The sequence below is a fragment of the Neophocaena asiaeorientalis genome, unplaced genomic scaffold (assembly GCF_003031525.2).
Source record: "Neophocaena asiaeorientalis asiaeorientalis breed wild unplaced genomic scaffold, Neophocaena_asiaeorientalis_V1.1 scaffold550, whole genome shotgun sequence".
Lineage (NCBI taxonomy): Eukaryota > Metazoa > Chordata > Mammalia > Artiodactyla > Phocoenidae > Neophocaena > Neophocaena asiaeorientalis.
The window spans coordinates 537156-551631 of NW_020173396.1; the positions used below are offsets into that span (position 1 = coordinate 537156).

General features: G+C 35.3%; 1 long non-coding RNA gene across 2 annotated transcripts in view; it reads right to left on the bottom strand.

The window, feature by feature from the left end:
• The window catches only part of LOC112400963 (uncharacterized), a 137607-nt gene that overhangs the window by 89211 nt on the left and 33920 nt on the right, over positions 1-14476 (bottom strand). The gene's annotated exons all lie outside the window — the stretch shown is intronic.

Consider the following 14476-nt stretch of genomic DNA (forward strand, 5'->3'; position numbering starts at 1 on the left):
AGGGGTGGGATAGGGAGGGTGGGAGGGGGAGAGACGCAAGAGGGAAGACATATGGGAACATATGTATATGTATAACTGATTCACTTTGTTATAAAGCAGAAACTAACATACCATTGTAAAGCAATTATACTCCAATAAAGATGAAAAAGAAAACAAACTTATGGTTGTCAATGGGGAAAGGGAGGGGGAGGAGGGATAAATTAGGTGTATGGGATTAACAGACACAAACTACTATACATAAAATAGATAAACAAAAAGGAGTTACTGTATAGAACAGGGAACTATATTCAATTTCTTGTAATAACCTATAATGGAAAATAATGTGAAAATATATAAATAACTGAATCACTTTCTGTACTACTGAAGCTAATACAACACTGTAAATCAACTATACTTCAATTAAAAAAGGGAAAGATCAGTGGATCTAAGAGCTGGTTTTTTGAAAAGATAAATAAAATAAATAAACCTTTAGCTAGAATTACCAAGAAAAAAGAAAGAGGACTCAAATAAAATTATAAATGAAAGTGGAAACATTACAACTGATACCAAATATAAAGGATCATAAGAGACTTCTATAGAGGATTATCTGGCAAAAAATTAGACAATCTAGAAGAAATGTATAAATTCCTAGAAACATACAACCTACTGAATCACAAAGGAAGAGAAAATATGAACAGACCAGAAGACTAAACTAGTAATCAAAACCTCCCCCAAAACAGTATAGGACTGAACAGCTTCACTCATGAATTCTACCAAATATTTAAAGAATTAATACCAATCCTTCTCAAACTCTTCCAAAAAATAGAAGAGGAAAGAACACTTCCAAACTCATGTTATGAAGCCATCATTACCATGGAACAAAAACCAGACAAGAACACTACAAAAAAAAAAAATTACAGGCCAATATCCCTGATGAAAATCCTCAACAAACTACTAGCAAACCAAATCCAACAACACATTAAAAGGATCATATACCATGATTAAGTGGGTTTATTCTGGATACAAGAATGGTTCATTGTCAGCAAATCGATCAATGCGATACACAGCATTAACAAAATGAAGGATAAAAATCATATTATCAAATCAATAGATACAGATAAAGCATCTGAAAAATTTAACATCAATTCATGATAAAAATCCTCACAAACTAGGTATAAAGGGTGCATATCTCAAGATAACAAAGGTCATACATGATAAGCCAAAGCTAACATTATACTCAGTGATGAAAAACTGACAGCTTTCTTCTAAGATCAGTAACAAGACAGGGATGCCCACTCTCACCACTTTAATTCAATATAGTACTGGAAGTCCTAGCTGAGCTATTAGGCAAGAATGAGAACAAAAAAGGCATTCAAGTTGGAAAGGAAGAAGTAAAACTCTCTGTTTGCAGATAATGTGATATTACATATAGAAAACCTCAAGACTCCACAAAAAAAAACCTGTTAGGACTAATCAACAAATTTAGTAATGCTGCAGGATAGAAAATCAATATAAAAATAAGCTGCATTTCTATACACTAACTTTTTATATCAGAAAGAGAAATTAAGAAAAGAATCCCAATTATAATTGCATCAAAAGACTAAAATACCTAAGAATAAATTGAACTGAGGAGGTGAAAGATTTACACACTGAAAACTATGAGACATTGAAGAAATAAACTGAAGAAGACACAAAAAATGTAAAGAAATTCTGTGTTCATGCTTTGGAAAAATTAATATTATTAAAATGTCACACTGCTCAAAGCAATCTATAGATTCAGTGCAATCACTATCAAAATACCAATGGCATTTTTCATAGAAATAGAAAAAAAAATCCTAAAATTCGTATGGAACCACAAAAGACTCTGAATAGCCAAATATTGAGAAAAAAGAACAAAGCTGGAAGAATCACACTTCCTGATTTCAAACTATACAATAAAGCTATAGTAAGCAAAACAGTATGCTACTGACATTAAGAACATGCAAAGAATGAAACTGGACCCCTATCTTCTACCATACACAAAATCAACTCAAAATGGATTAAAGACTTGAACAAAGACCTGAAACCACAAAAGTCCTAGAAGAAAACATAGAAGGTAAGATTACTGACATCAGTCTTGGTAATGATTTTTTGGATTGGACACTAACAGCAAAGGCAAGAAAAGCAACAATAAACAATTGGGGGTACTTCCCTAGTGCGCCAGCAGTTAAGACATCATGCTTCCATTACAGGGGGCATGGGTTCGATCCCTGGTCAGGGAACTAAGATGCCACATGGCATGGCCAAAAAAAAAAAAAAAACAATTAGGACTGCATCAAACTAAAAAGCTTCTGCTCAGCAAACTATGAACAAAATGAAGAGGAAATCAATCCAACGGGAAAAGATACTTTCAAATTACACGTCATAAGGGATTAATATCCAAAATATACAAAGAATTCATATAACTCAATAGCCAAAAAATCTGACTTATAAGTGGGCAGAGGAACTGAACAGACATTTTTACAGAAACATACAAATAGCCAAAAGGTACATGAAAAGGTGCTCAACATTCTAATCACCAGGGAAAGGCAAATCAAAACCACAAGACATCACCTCATACCTGTTAAAATAGCTATCATCAAAAACACAGAAAATAAGTGTTGGTGAGGATGTAGAGAAAAGGGAACCCTTGTACACTGTTGGTGGGAATGTAAATTGGTAGAGCCATTATGGAAAACAGTATGAAAGTTCCTCAAAAAAATTTAAAGTAGAACTACTGTATGATCCAGTTATCCCACTTCTGGGAATATATCCAAAGGAAATGAAAACAAGGATATCGAAGAAATACTGGCACTCCTGTGTTCTTTGCAGCATTATTCATAATAACCAAGATATGGAAACAACCTAATACCTGTATTTTTAATTTAGATCAGAGGTCTTGCCTGATTTGGAGGTTTTCAAATGGTCATTTCATTCATGACTCTTATAGAGATTTCTGCACCAGAGATCACCTAGCCCTCCCATTTAGGCCCTAGAGAAGTAAGTCCACTTGCTGACCTCATCAGCCGTCTTTGCCTCTCATCTGAGGCAGCAGCAGCAGGACCAATGGCATTAGCTCCAATAGTAGTAAGAGTGTCAAAGGGAAGCAGGCAAACAAGGGGATACAATGGTAAATGCCTTTTTTAAATGGATTCATAGGGACGTCCCTGGTGGAACAGTGGTTAAGAATGTGCCTGCCAATGCAGGGGACATGGGTTTGAGCCCTGGTCCGGGAAGATCCCACATGCCGCGGAGCAAATAAATCCGTGTGCCACAACTACTGAGCCTGTGCTCTAGAGCCCGCGAGCCACAACTACTGAAGCCCGTGCTCCTACAGCCCATGCTCTGGAACAAGAGAAGCCACCGCAATGATAAGTCCGCGGACCACAACGCGAAGAGTAGCCCCCGCTCGCCGCAACTAGAGAAAGCCCGCGCAGCAACGAAGACGCAACACAGCCAAAAATAAATAAATAAATAAATAAATTTATTTTAAAATTTAAAAAATAAAATGGATTCATAGCATCTTTCATACTTCAAGGTCCCGATTCACTTTCTCCTTAACATTTTATTCACTGAGAAAAAATGACATAAATACCAAATTTAACAAGTCAGTTCTTCAGTCCTACAAACATCTGATGAGATGCAACTTAGTTTAGAGTTGGGAAAAACCTTAAAGATCAAGTTCTAGTCTCCATAACAAAATAGATTCAGAGAGTCTCAGTGACTTGTCCAAGATTACTTTTCTGAAGTTAATTATTTTTAAAAGAGTAAACATTTTTCAGGTTTTTCTTTGACATGGGAAAAAGAAGTAAAGATCTGTCCAAACTTTTAAAATACATTCTTTTAAAAGTTGTCATTTTCTAATTTCTCCAACACAGTCTAGTTGGAAGTCATTTGTCGTTCTGGTTAATAAAAAAACAGAGAAGAGAAAGCTGTTTATCAACATATGTAATACCTCATACTGCAGCATGTTCCTGATATCAAGAAATTCATGGAAAAGAAAATATTTTTCTTGTTGAATTTTCTGTAGGGAGTAAAAATAAGACCACCTGTGAGTTAAGATATTTTCAGAAAAATTCTGTTTGAGACATAAATGGGTTTGTTTCACTGTTACACAAAGAAGAAAAGAAATTGGACTTTATGAAACACACTGGAAAGTCCCATCCTTTCCATGCCTATCCTCATCAGTACAATAAAATAATGAAAGCCAAGGTATCACTGGTTATGATCCAAACTGTATGCTTTGGTTTCTAGTAGGAGTTACACTAAGTTTCCTAATGAAGTGTGTTTATTTTTCCCTTTATCTGGGTGATTTCTTTGTAACTGCTACCATCCCACAGAAGTTTGTTTACAGATAAAATAACATATGGCTCATACTTTGTGTTTGGGAATAGTTCTTTTGCCATCTTTTCACTGTCCCTTGACCTACCTTTTTCTACCTTAATATCCAGTGCCCACATCTTTACTAACAAAGTATTTCAAATCCAAGGATGAAAATAAACCAAAATTGACCAATATAGAAGTTGTAACTCTACAGTATTGCACAAACAGAAGAAAACAAATAATGCAGACAAATATTATAGCCAAGGAACTGAAAAAAGCTCTTTAAGCCAGGCTTTAATGACAGAGAAGGTAAATCTAATGTTCACTTTGTTTTTTCTATTCCTGGAATGAATTCCTACTCTGAGCAAGAATAACAACAGCAATAAATCTAAAGGGAAGCAAATTTTGAGGAAGCCTAATTATACCTTTTCTTCATAATACACAGCAAATCTTAACATTCAATAGCATAACATATACTAGTAGAAGAGCTTATTAGTTAAAATATCTCACTAGACTGTTTAAAGACTGCCTCTGGTGGCTTAGGTGGAACAGATATTTATTGCTTCTTTAAAAAAGCCTGCAACTGCTCCAAATTTTTCTGCCAATATTTTAATCTTATTTGTCATTTTGATATACTTACTCTTTTTCTAAAACATACTTGCAATCCATTTTGCAAGTATTTATCACAATAAATTCAGTTTGTGGATTTCCCTGGTGATCCAGTGGGTAAGATGCCACGCTCCCAATGCAGGGGACCCGGGTTCTATCCCTGGTTGGGGAACCAGATCCCACATGCACGCCGCAACTAAGAGTTCGCATGCCGCAACTAAGAGTCTGCATGCCATAACTATGAAGTCCTCATGCTACAACTAAGAAGCCCGCACGCTGCAACTAAAAAAAAAAAAGATCCCACATGCTGCAACGAAAATCTCATGTGCCACAACTAAGACCCCGTGCAGCCTAAATAAATATTAAATAAATAAATAAATTCAGTTTGTGGACCTCTGTCCCTAAGAAATAAAGTCATTCTAGATTTATTTTATGTAAAACATGAATTTATTTAGTTGCCTCATTTATATGCTTACTTTTTAAAAATTCCTTGCATTTTTATAAATTTCAGATGGCAGGATTCAGACAGAAAGAGAGTGAGAGAAAGAACTTTGTAATAGAATCCTGCCTGAGCCAACTCTCAGTAGTTTTTTGGCAAAAGGCCTGTGTGTGAAATATTTCCAAGACCTCAGTCTGAAAGGCAGCCAGACTCCACAAAAGAACAGGCCCAAAATGACTTATTACCTTTAACCTTTGACCTTTTACCCAGTTGCCTCATACTCTGTGAACTTGAAATCTTGTGAGAGAATGCTTAGCCATCCTGTTTACAAACAGCCTATTTATTCCACAGGAACAGCTTGGCAGGACATATCCAGGTCACCTGACCTTAGGTTGTCACAGAAACCATGAGACTCAGGCTCTTCTTGTAATTAAGCCAAAACTGCAACATTCTGACTGGCTAAAATCAGTCTTGGACTGTGCCACAATCATCAAACATTTAATTCACTTGTATATTGTACACTTCACCAAAGTATTAACACACAAAATGTGAAAGCAATCACAAATGAACTACAAGTAGTATAAGCCATGCCTTCTATGAAGAACAGAAAAAGCATACATTTTTAACCTGAATATTACAAGTTAATCTCAACTATTACACTGCCCTAGATCTTGCTAAACTGATCAGCACACAACAGAAATCACACAGTCTTTCAGTTACTCATTTATTTTCAAAACTCTAGCCTCTGTTTTAGTCAGACTTTATATTAGGCATTTACCTGAAGAAATTACTTCATTATATTCATTATTTCCAGCATGTTTTAACTAACCCTTCAAGGCTGCTGCTTTGATCATTTTGGTGATAACTTTAAAACAGATTACATAATTAATTCTCACAAATTATTAGTGCATATAAATACAGCCAGATTTCCTTTTTTAAGTGAAAATTGGCTTCAAGAATGAATAAACTAGTGAATAATCACATTTCAAAGGGTTGTTTATTATTCAATGGATTTATTTTCAGGAGTTATTTTCTGAATTTCCTTACCATACCCAAAATATAACTAAATTTGCCAAAATACTATATGCACACAACTTATCAGGGATACTACCATTTAAAATAATGTTAATGAGTTTTCTTAACTGAAGAAAACTGTAACATTGTATTTACATATGTATTTACCACTAAGGAAAAATTGAATTAATTGCTTGGATGTGTCACAACAGAGTGGCCACTTGATAAATGGTAATATAGTCTTTAATTTAGGAAAAGAGCTTCTTTTTATAAAATCTAAGAATGATAATGACAATAGGTAACATGTATTGAATGTGCTGAACACTGGTGGAAGTATCTGACATGGATTAGATAATTTAATCTTCACAACAACCCTATGAGATAGACACTATTATCACTCTCATTTTATAGAAGAGGAAAGTGAGACTAAGAGAGGTTAGGCCACACCTCTAGTAAGAGGAAGATTGGGAATTTGAACTTAAGCAATGTGGCTTAACTTTACTGCCTCTCAAACCACGGCCTTTAGAAAGTAACTTACCAAGTACACAAGTAAAATAACATGGTATTACTTAGAATATAAAACTTAAATATCACTTTATAAAGCACCTTCACAAATATTTCATTTGAGTCTCATAATAATCCTGTGAGGTAATATCATTCCTATTTTGCAAATGAAGAAACTAAAGGTAAGAAAGGTAAACTGATTTTTCCAAAGTCACTTGGCTAATAAATAATAGAGTGAGGACAACAATCCAGATCTTTTAATATTACACCTTATGTTTTTCCAACTATAATGACTCTCCTTATTCCGTACTAAGATCTTTTCTAAGGTCTTATTCACTCAATGACAAGTAGAATGAAGAATTTCCAGTAAGAATGATATTCAAAACGAAAGAAAGTTAAAGCTTTCTCAATTTAACATTAAAAGAAAGCAGTATTACAGTGAAACATTTTAGTGAAAATAAATCCCATTTCCATATTTTAAAATCATGTAATTCCTAGTAGCAAGATTTTCATTTTCCTTACTTAGTAGTCATAGATACATTCTTAACACAAATAATGAGGAAAAAGAGCTGGGAGGGCCTTATACCCGAAGGATACTCCCATGACCCTGCCAAACAAAGAGGATCATCCAGGAAATAACTAAATTAGAGCCAGGCTAGTGTAAAAGCTATACCAAGAGTTTGACCCATGAACATTTTTAAGGGGGTTCACCATCAGCTAGATTATCAGCAGGGTTAGGCTAGGCATATTACATGGAAGATCATTTCCCAAGAGGTACTCTCCTAGCTCTTGGTTCTCTATTTGTCTAAATTAGCAATCATAGGTTTTAAAACAGATACCTATAAAAGTCAGATAGTATGCAGTTTTACAAAGTAGTATCTTTTCCAAAAGACTGAATATGACATCTACAGAGCGGGAAGTACAATAAGGAAAGTTAGCCCACATGTTACTAGGGTAAGGAGTGTTATGAGGCCATCCGTAGGCTGAGAGACCTGTCAGAGAGAAATTGAATGAATAAGTCCTTAACTTTGCTCATCTGTGACAGAGACTCTCTCTTTGGCCATGTCTGTGGCATAGCTGCAGTCATTACAAAAAAAAAAAAAAAAAGGAAAGGAAAATATAAGAGGGTAGGGAGAAAAGGAAAATAATAAAATAATGTGAAAATAAATATACTGGGGAAATTCAAAATTTTTAAAAGAATGTATAAGAAATAAAGAATTTTAAAGAAAAATTAAAATAGAAGTCTTTAGAGAGAGTTCCTCCTATGATAAATTAAGAGGAAAAATTTTAAACAATCAGTATACAACATGACAACTTGAAACTTTAAAGCACTGTTAAGAAGCTGATATATACAACAGAATAAATCTGCAAGAATCAAGGGAAAAAAAGAGACAAAGAAAGAGAAAAAAATAAAGCAACTTATTTACAAGCAGGCCAATGTCAAAGGATCTTCAGACCTATATGGATTAGTCTATGATAAGCTCTCTTGGCAATCATGTACAATCAAAAAAGCTTTTAGAATATGCCTCATGACCATGAATGTACTCTGGGCTGCCAATTAACTTCCTAAATTGCTATGTGATTAGTTTATCTTCAATGTTTTAAAATCATCACTGGAATTATTTCAAAAATATATATTACAGTTGTCATTGATTTTATATACAGGCAAGAATGGTATTTTGGGAACTGGGGGGTAAATGTGCCAAGAAAAAAAAAAAGGGACGTCATCAGTGTTGAATATCCTCTTCCACCAAGGAAGAATATGCCTGATGAGTGTGTGTCATCTATTTAAAAAGAAAAAAAAACGGTAAGATCTTTCACAGTACTGCTGAGACCTATTATGCATCAAAGATGTTGCTGGATTCCATTTCTTTTTATTTCAAGGGCTGTAGCCCACTCTGCAGATACTGCTTGCAAAGCTCATCATTCTTTGTAGCTCTGATGCTTTACCAGGCTCAAGGGGCTGTCCTTATGGAATCCTATCTGATTGCTAGCATTCCTTTACTTCTCTGACATTCTAGCACTAAAAATTGCTTTGAAGCCCTCAGTGTTTCCTCTGTAATGCAAACAGACAGTAGTTTTAACATGATTTCTGACACTTAACTCAAAGCGACCTTTTACAGTTTTAATTCTGTTGTGCTAAAATCTAAAACAAGAACACATCCGAGAAATGAGCACTCGTAAAGAAGAAGTTTCCTTTCAAAAACATTTAAAATACACATACTCACAAGTGGACACTTTTTGCCCACTTGAAAAACACAATAAAACTGTTGTGATACAATTGGAATTGAGAGATTCTAGGAGGAAAAGCATGGGAACACCAATAAAGAAAGATAGTCACTACTCTGCTGTACACGTGACTTGCTGCTGGACACGAGTGATTTGATGACACACAAATGGCTGGTTTAATAAAACAATTTAGAAATAAATGCTTCAAAACACTTTCCAACATTAGTTCTCACTTCATTTCTCTTGCCTCAGGCTTCCCTAACTCCTAAAAGCGGTTCAACAAGGCACCCCCCTCCACCTGCAGGCTCTGTCTTGCCCTGTATCTGGGTTCATTTCGACTAAAGTAAGAAATTCCTAAACTAAAAATATGTTACTAAACAACCAATGGATCACTGAAGAAATCAAAGAGGAAATCAAAAAACACCTAGAGACAAATGACAACAAAAACACAGTGATCCAAAACCTATGGGATGCAGCAAAAGCAGTCCTAAGAGGGAATTTATAGCAATACAATCCTACCTCAAGAAACAAGAAAAATCTCCAATAAAAAACCTAACCTTACATCTAAAGCAACTAGAGAAAGAAGAACATACAAAACCCAAAGTTAGTAGAAGGAAAGAAATCATAAAGATCAGAGCAGAAATAAATGAAATAGAAACAAAGGAAACAATAGCAAAGATCAATGAAACTAAAAGCTGGTTCTTTGAGAAGATAAGCAAAATTGATAAACCTTTAGCCAAACTCATCAAGAAAAAAAAGGGAGAAGACTCAAATCAATAAAATGAGAAATAAAAAAGGAGAAGTTACAACGGACACCACAGAAATACAAAGGATCAAAAGAGACTACTACAAGGAACTATACACCAATAATGGACAACCTAAAAGAAATGGACAAATTCTTAGAAAAGTACAACCTTCCAAGACTGAATGCAGGAAGAAACAGAAAATATGAACAGATCTATCACAAGTACTGAAATTGAAACTATGATGAAAAATCTTCCAACAGCAGCCACATAGCACAGGGAGATCAGCTCGGTGCTTTGTGACCACCTAGAGGGGTGGGTGGGAGGGAGGGAGACGCAAGAGGGAAGAGATATGGGAACATGTATATGTATAACTGATTCACTTTGTTATAAAGCAGAAACTAACACACCATTGTAAAGCAATTATACTCCAATGAAGATGTAAAAAAAAAAACAAAAAAACAAAAAAAACCTCTTCCAACAAACCAAAGTCCAGAACCAGATGGCTTCACAGGTAAATTCTATAAAACATACAGAGAGGAGTTTACACCTACCCTTCTGAAAATCTTCCAAAAAATTGCAGAGGAAGGAACACTCCCAAGCTCATTCTACAAGGCCACCATCACACTGATACCAAAACCAGACAAAGATATCACAAAAAAAGAGAATTACAGGCCAATATCACTGATGAACAAAGACACAAAAATCCTCAACATGGTGGTGCAGTGGTTAAGAATCTGCCTGCCAATGCAGGGGACATGGGTTCGAGCTCTGGTCCAGGAAGATCTCTCATGCTGTAGAGCAACAAAGCCTGCGTGCCACAACTACTGAGCCTGTGCTCTAGGGCTCACAAGCCACAACTACTGAGCCTGCGTGCCACAACTACTGAAGCCCATGTGCCTAGAGCCCATGTTCTGCAACAAGAGAAGCCACCAAAATGAGAAGCCTGTGCACCATAACAAAGAGTAGCCCTGGCTCACCACAACCAGAGAAAGCCCACGCACAGTAACGACAACCCAACACAGCCAAAAATAAACTAATTAAATAAATTTTTTAAAAAAGAAAATATTAAAAAATCCTCAACAAAATACTAGCAAACCAAATCCAACAACACATTAAAAGGATCATACACCATGATCAAGTTGGATTTATTCCAGGGATGCAAGGATTCTTCAATATACGCAAATCAATCAATGTGATACACCATATTAACAAATTGAAGAATAAAAACCATATGGTCATCTCAATAGATGCAGAAAAAGCTTTTGACAGAATTTAACACCCATTTATGATAAAAACTCTCCAGAAAGTGGGCATAGAGGGAACATACCTCAACATAATAAAGGCCATGTATGACAAACCCACAGCAAATATCATTCTCAACACTGAAAAACTGAAAGCATTTCCTCTAAGATCAAGAACAAGATAAGGATGTCCACTCTCACCAGTTTTATTCAACATTGTTTTGGAAGTCCTAACCATGGCAATCAGAGAAGAAAAAGAAATAAAAGGAATACATATTGCAAAAGAAGAAGTAAAACTCTCACTGTTTGCAGATGACATGATACTATACATAGAGAATCCTAAAGATGCCACCAGAAAACTACTAGAGCTAATCAATGAATTGGGTAAAGTTGCAGAATACAAAATTAATACACAGAAATCTCTTGCACCCCTATACATTAACAATGAAAGATCAGAAAGAGAAATTAAGGAAACAATCCCATTTACCACTGCAACAAAAAGAATAAAATACCTAGGAATAAATCTAGCTAAGGAGGCAAAAGACCTGTACTCAGAAAACTATAAGATACTAATGAAAGAAATCAAAGATGACACAGATGGAGAGATATACATGTTCTTGGATTACAAGAATCAATATTGTCAAAACTACTATACTAGCCAAAGCAATCTACAGATTCAATGCAATCCCTATCAAATTACCAATGGCATTTTCACAGAATTAGAACAAAAAATTGTATAATTTGTATGGAAACACAAAATGATGCTAAATAGCCAAAGCAATCTTGAGAAAGAAAAACAGAGCTGGAGGAATCAGGCTCCCTGACCTCCGACTTTACTACAAAGCTACACTCATCAAAACAGCATGGTACTGGCACAAAAACAGAAATATACATCAATGGAGCAGGATAGAAAGCCCAGAGATAAACCCACACAGCTATGGTCAACTAATCTATGACAAAGGAGGCAATAATATATAATGGGGAAAAGACAGCCTCTTCAATAAGTGGTGCTGACAAAACCAGACAGCTACACGTAAAAGAATGAAAGTAGAACACTCCCTAACACCATACACAAAAATCAACTCAAAATGGATTAAAGACCTAAATATAAGGCCAGATACTATAAAACTCTTAGAGGAAAACATAGGCAGAACACTCTCTGACATAAATTGAAGCAAGATCTTTTCTGATCCACCTCCTAGAATGATGAAAATAAAAACAAAAATAAGCAAATGGGATCTAATTAACTTAAAAGCTTTTTCACAGCAAAGGAAACTATAAACAAAACGAAAAGACAACCCACAGAATGAGAGAAAATATTCACAAACAAAGTGATCAACAAGGGATTAATCTCCAAAATATACAAACAGCTCATGCAGCTCAATTAAGAAAAAAAAGAAGTCAATCAAAAAATGGGTGGAAGATATAGACAGACATTTCACCAAAGAAGACATACAGATGGCCAAAAAGCACATGAAAAGATGTTCAACATCACTGATTATTAGAGAAATGCAATTCAAAACTACAATGAGGTATCATCTCACACCGGTCAGAATGGCCATCATCCAAAAATGTAGAAACAATAAATTCTGGAGAGGGTGTGGAAAAAAGGGAACCCTCCTACATTGTTGGTGGGAATGTAAATTGGTACAGCCACTAGGGAGAACAGTATGGAGGGTCCTTAAAAAACTAAAAATAGAGCTACCACATGATCTAGCAATCCCACTCCTGGGCATATGTATATCCAGAGAAAACCATAATTTGTAAAGATACATGCACCCAAATGTTCATTGCAGTGCTATTTATAATAGCCAGGACATGAAACCAACCTAAATGCCCATCAACAGAAGAATGGATAAAGAACATGTGGTACATATATACAATGGAATATTACTCAGCCATTACAAAAAACAAAATAATGCCATTTGCAGTAATACGGATGGTCCTAGAGATTGTTATACTGAGTGAAGTAAGAGAAAGACAAATATCATATGATATTGCTTATATGTGGAATCTAAAAAAAATGGTACAAATGAATTTATTTACAAAAGAGAAATAGAGTCACAGATGTAGAAAACAAACTTATGGTTACCAGGGGGAAAGGGAGGGAGGGATAAAATGAGAGACTGGGATTGACACATACACACTACTATATATGAAACAGATAACTAATAAGGACCTACTGTATAGCACAGGGAACTCTACTCAATATGACTCATATGGAAAAGAATCTAAAAATGAGTGGATATATGTATATTTATAGCTGATTCACTTTACAGCAGAAACTAATACAACATTGTAAAGCAACTATACTCCAATAAAATTTTTTTAATAAATAAATAAAAATAAAATAAAAGCCTAAACTGCTTCAGTGCAAACTTAGTACCTCTTATCATTTAGTCATTCACCACATTAAGTAGGGGGAGCACAGGAAGTGAGGAAGGTAAAGGCTGAACAACTGGTTTCCATAAGCTTCACTCCTCCCATGTGATAAACAGGGCTACCAAACCCAAGTTTTTGAGGCTTCCCTTGCCTCTAATGTACCCCAGTCAGAAAGAATGACTTCTCATTACACTTTTTCTATGACTAGCATAGTAAGCCATGAACTTTCAATCTCCCTCAGCAGAAATCACAATCCTAATCATTACAGCTATGGTCTTAAGTCTGGTGGCTATGCCTCCTCTCTTAAGGACACCAATCAACTGCTTCCTATATGTCTGCTCTCTTATAAGGAATTACCAACTCAGTTTCTTACTGATATGCTTGGTATGCCTATGAGGCCCTTGCAACTTTACCTTGAATCCCCTGAACATGAATATTTTATTCAAAGTATAAGTGAATATTTGAGATTACTAGAGATAACTGAATATTTGAACATTATGCCACTGTTCCTCAAACTGTCCCCCAACCTTATATTAGGACAGTCATCCTAGCACCTGTCCTGCCCTAGAAATAAAGTCTATTGTCAGCCCTGGTCCCTCCATCCTATGTTAGCTACCTAGCCAGAATGTCTCACCAACAAGCAGGGTCAGGACTAAGATGAGAGGAGTAAGGTACCTCGGGTGCAAATTTAAGAAGGTGCAAAAAAACTCAGCTATCAAGATAAATAATATTTTAATACCTTATTTTAAATAATCAGAATTTATGTAAAAAAACTGATGATGAACAAAATATCAAAATTTTAAATTAATACAGAGTCAATATTATTGATTTTTCTTTTTGCCTCAGGTTCCAATACAGTACAACATAGTTAGTAACTGTCTCTATTTAAAATTTTGATATTTTGTCCACTGTGAATTTTGTGCCTGAAGCAAGTGCATTGCTCACCTCACCCTAGTTTCAACCCTGCCAACAAGTACCAGGATAAAACATAT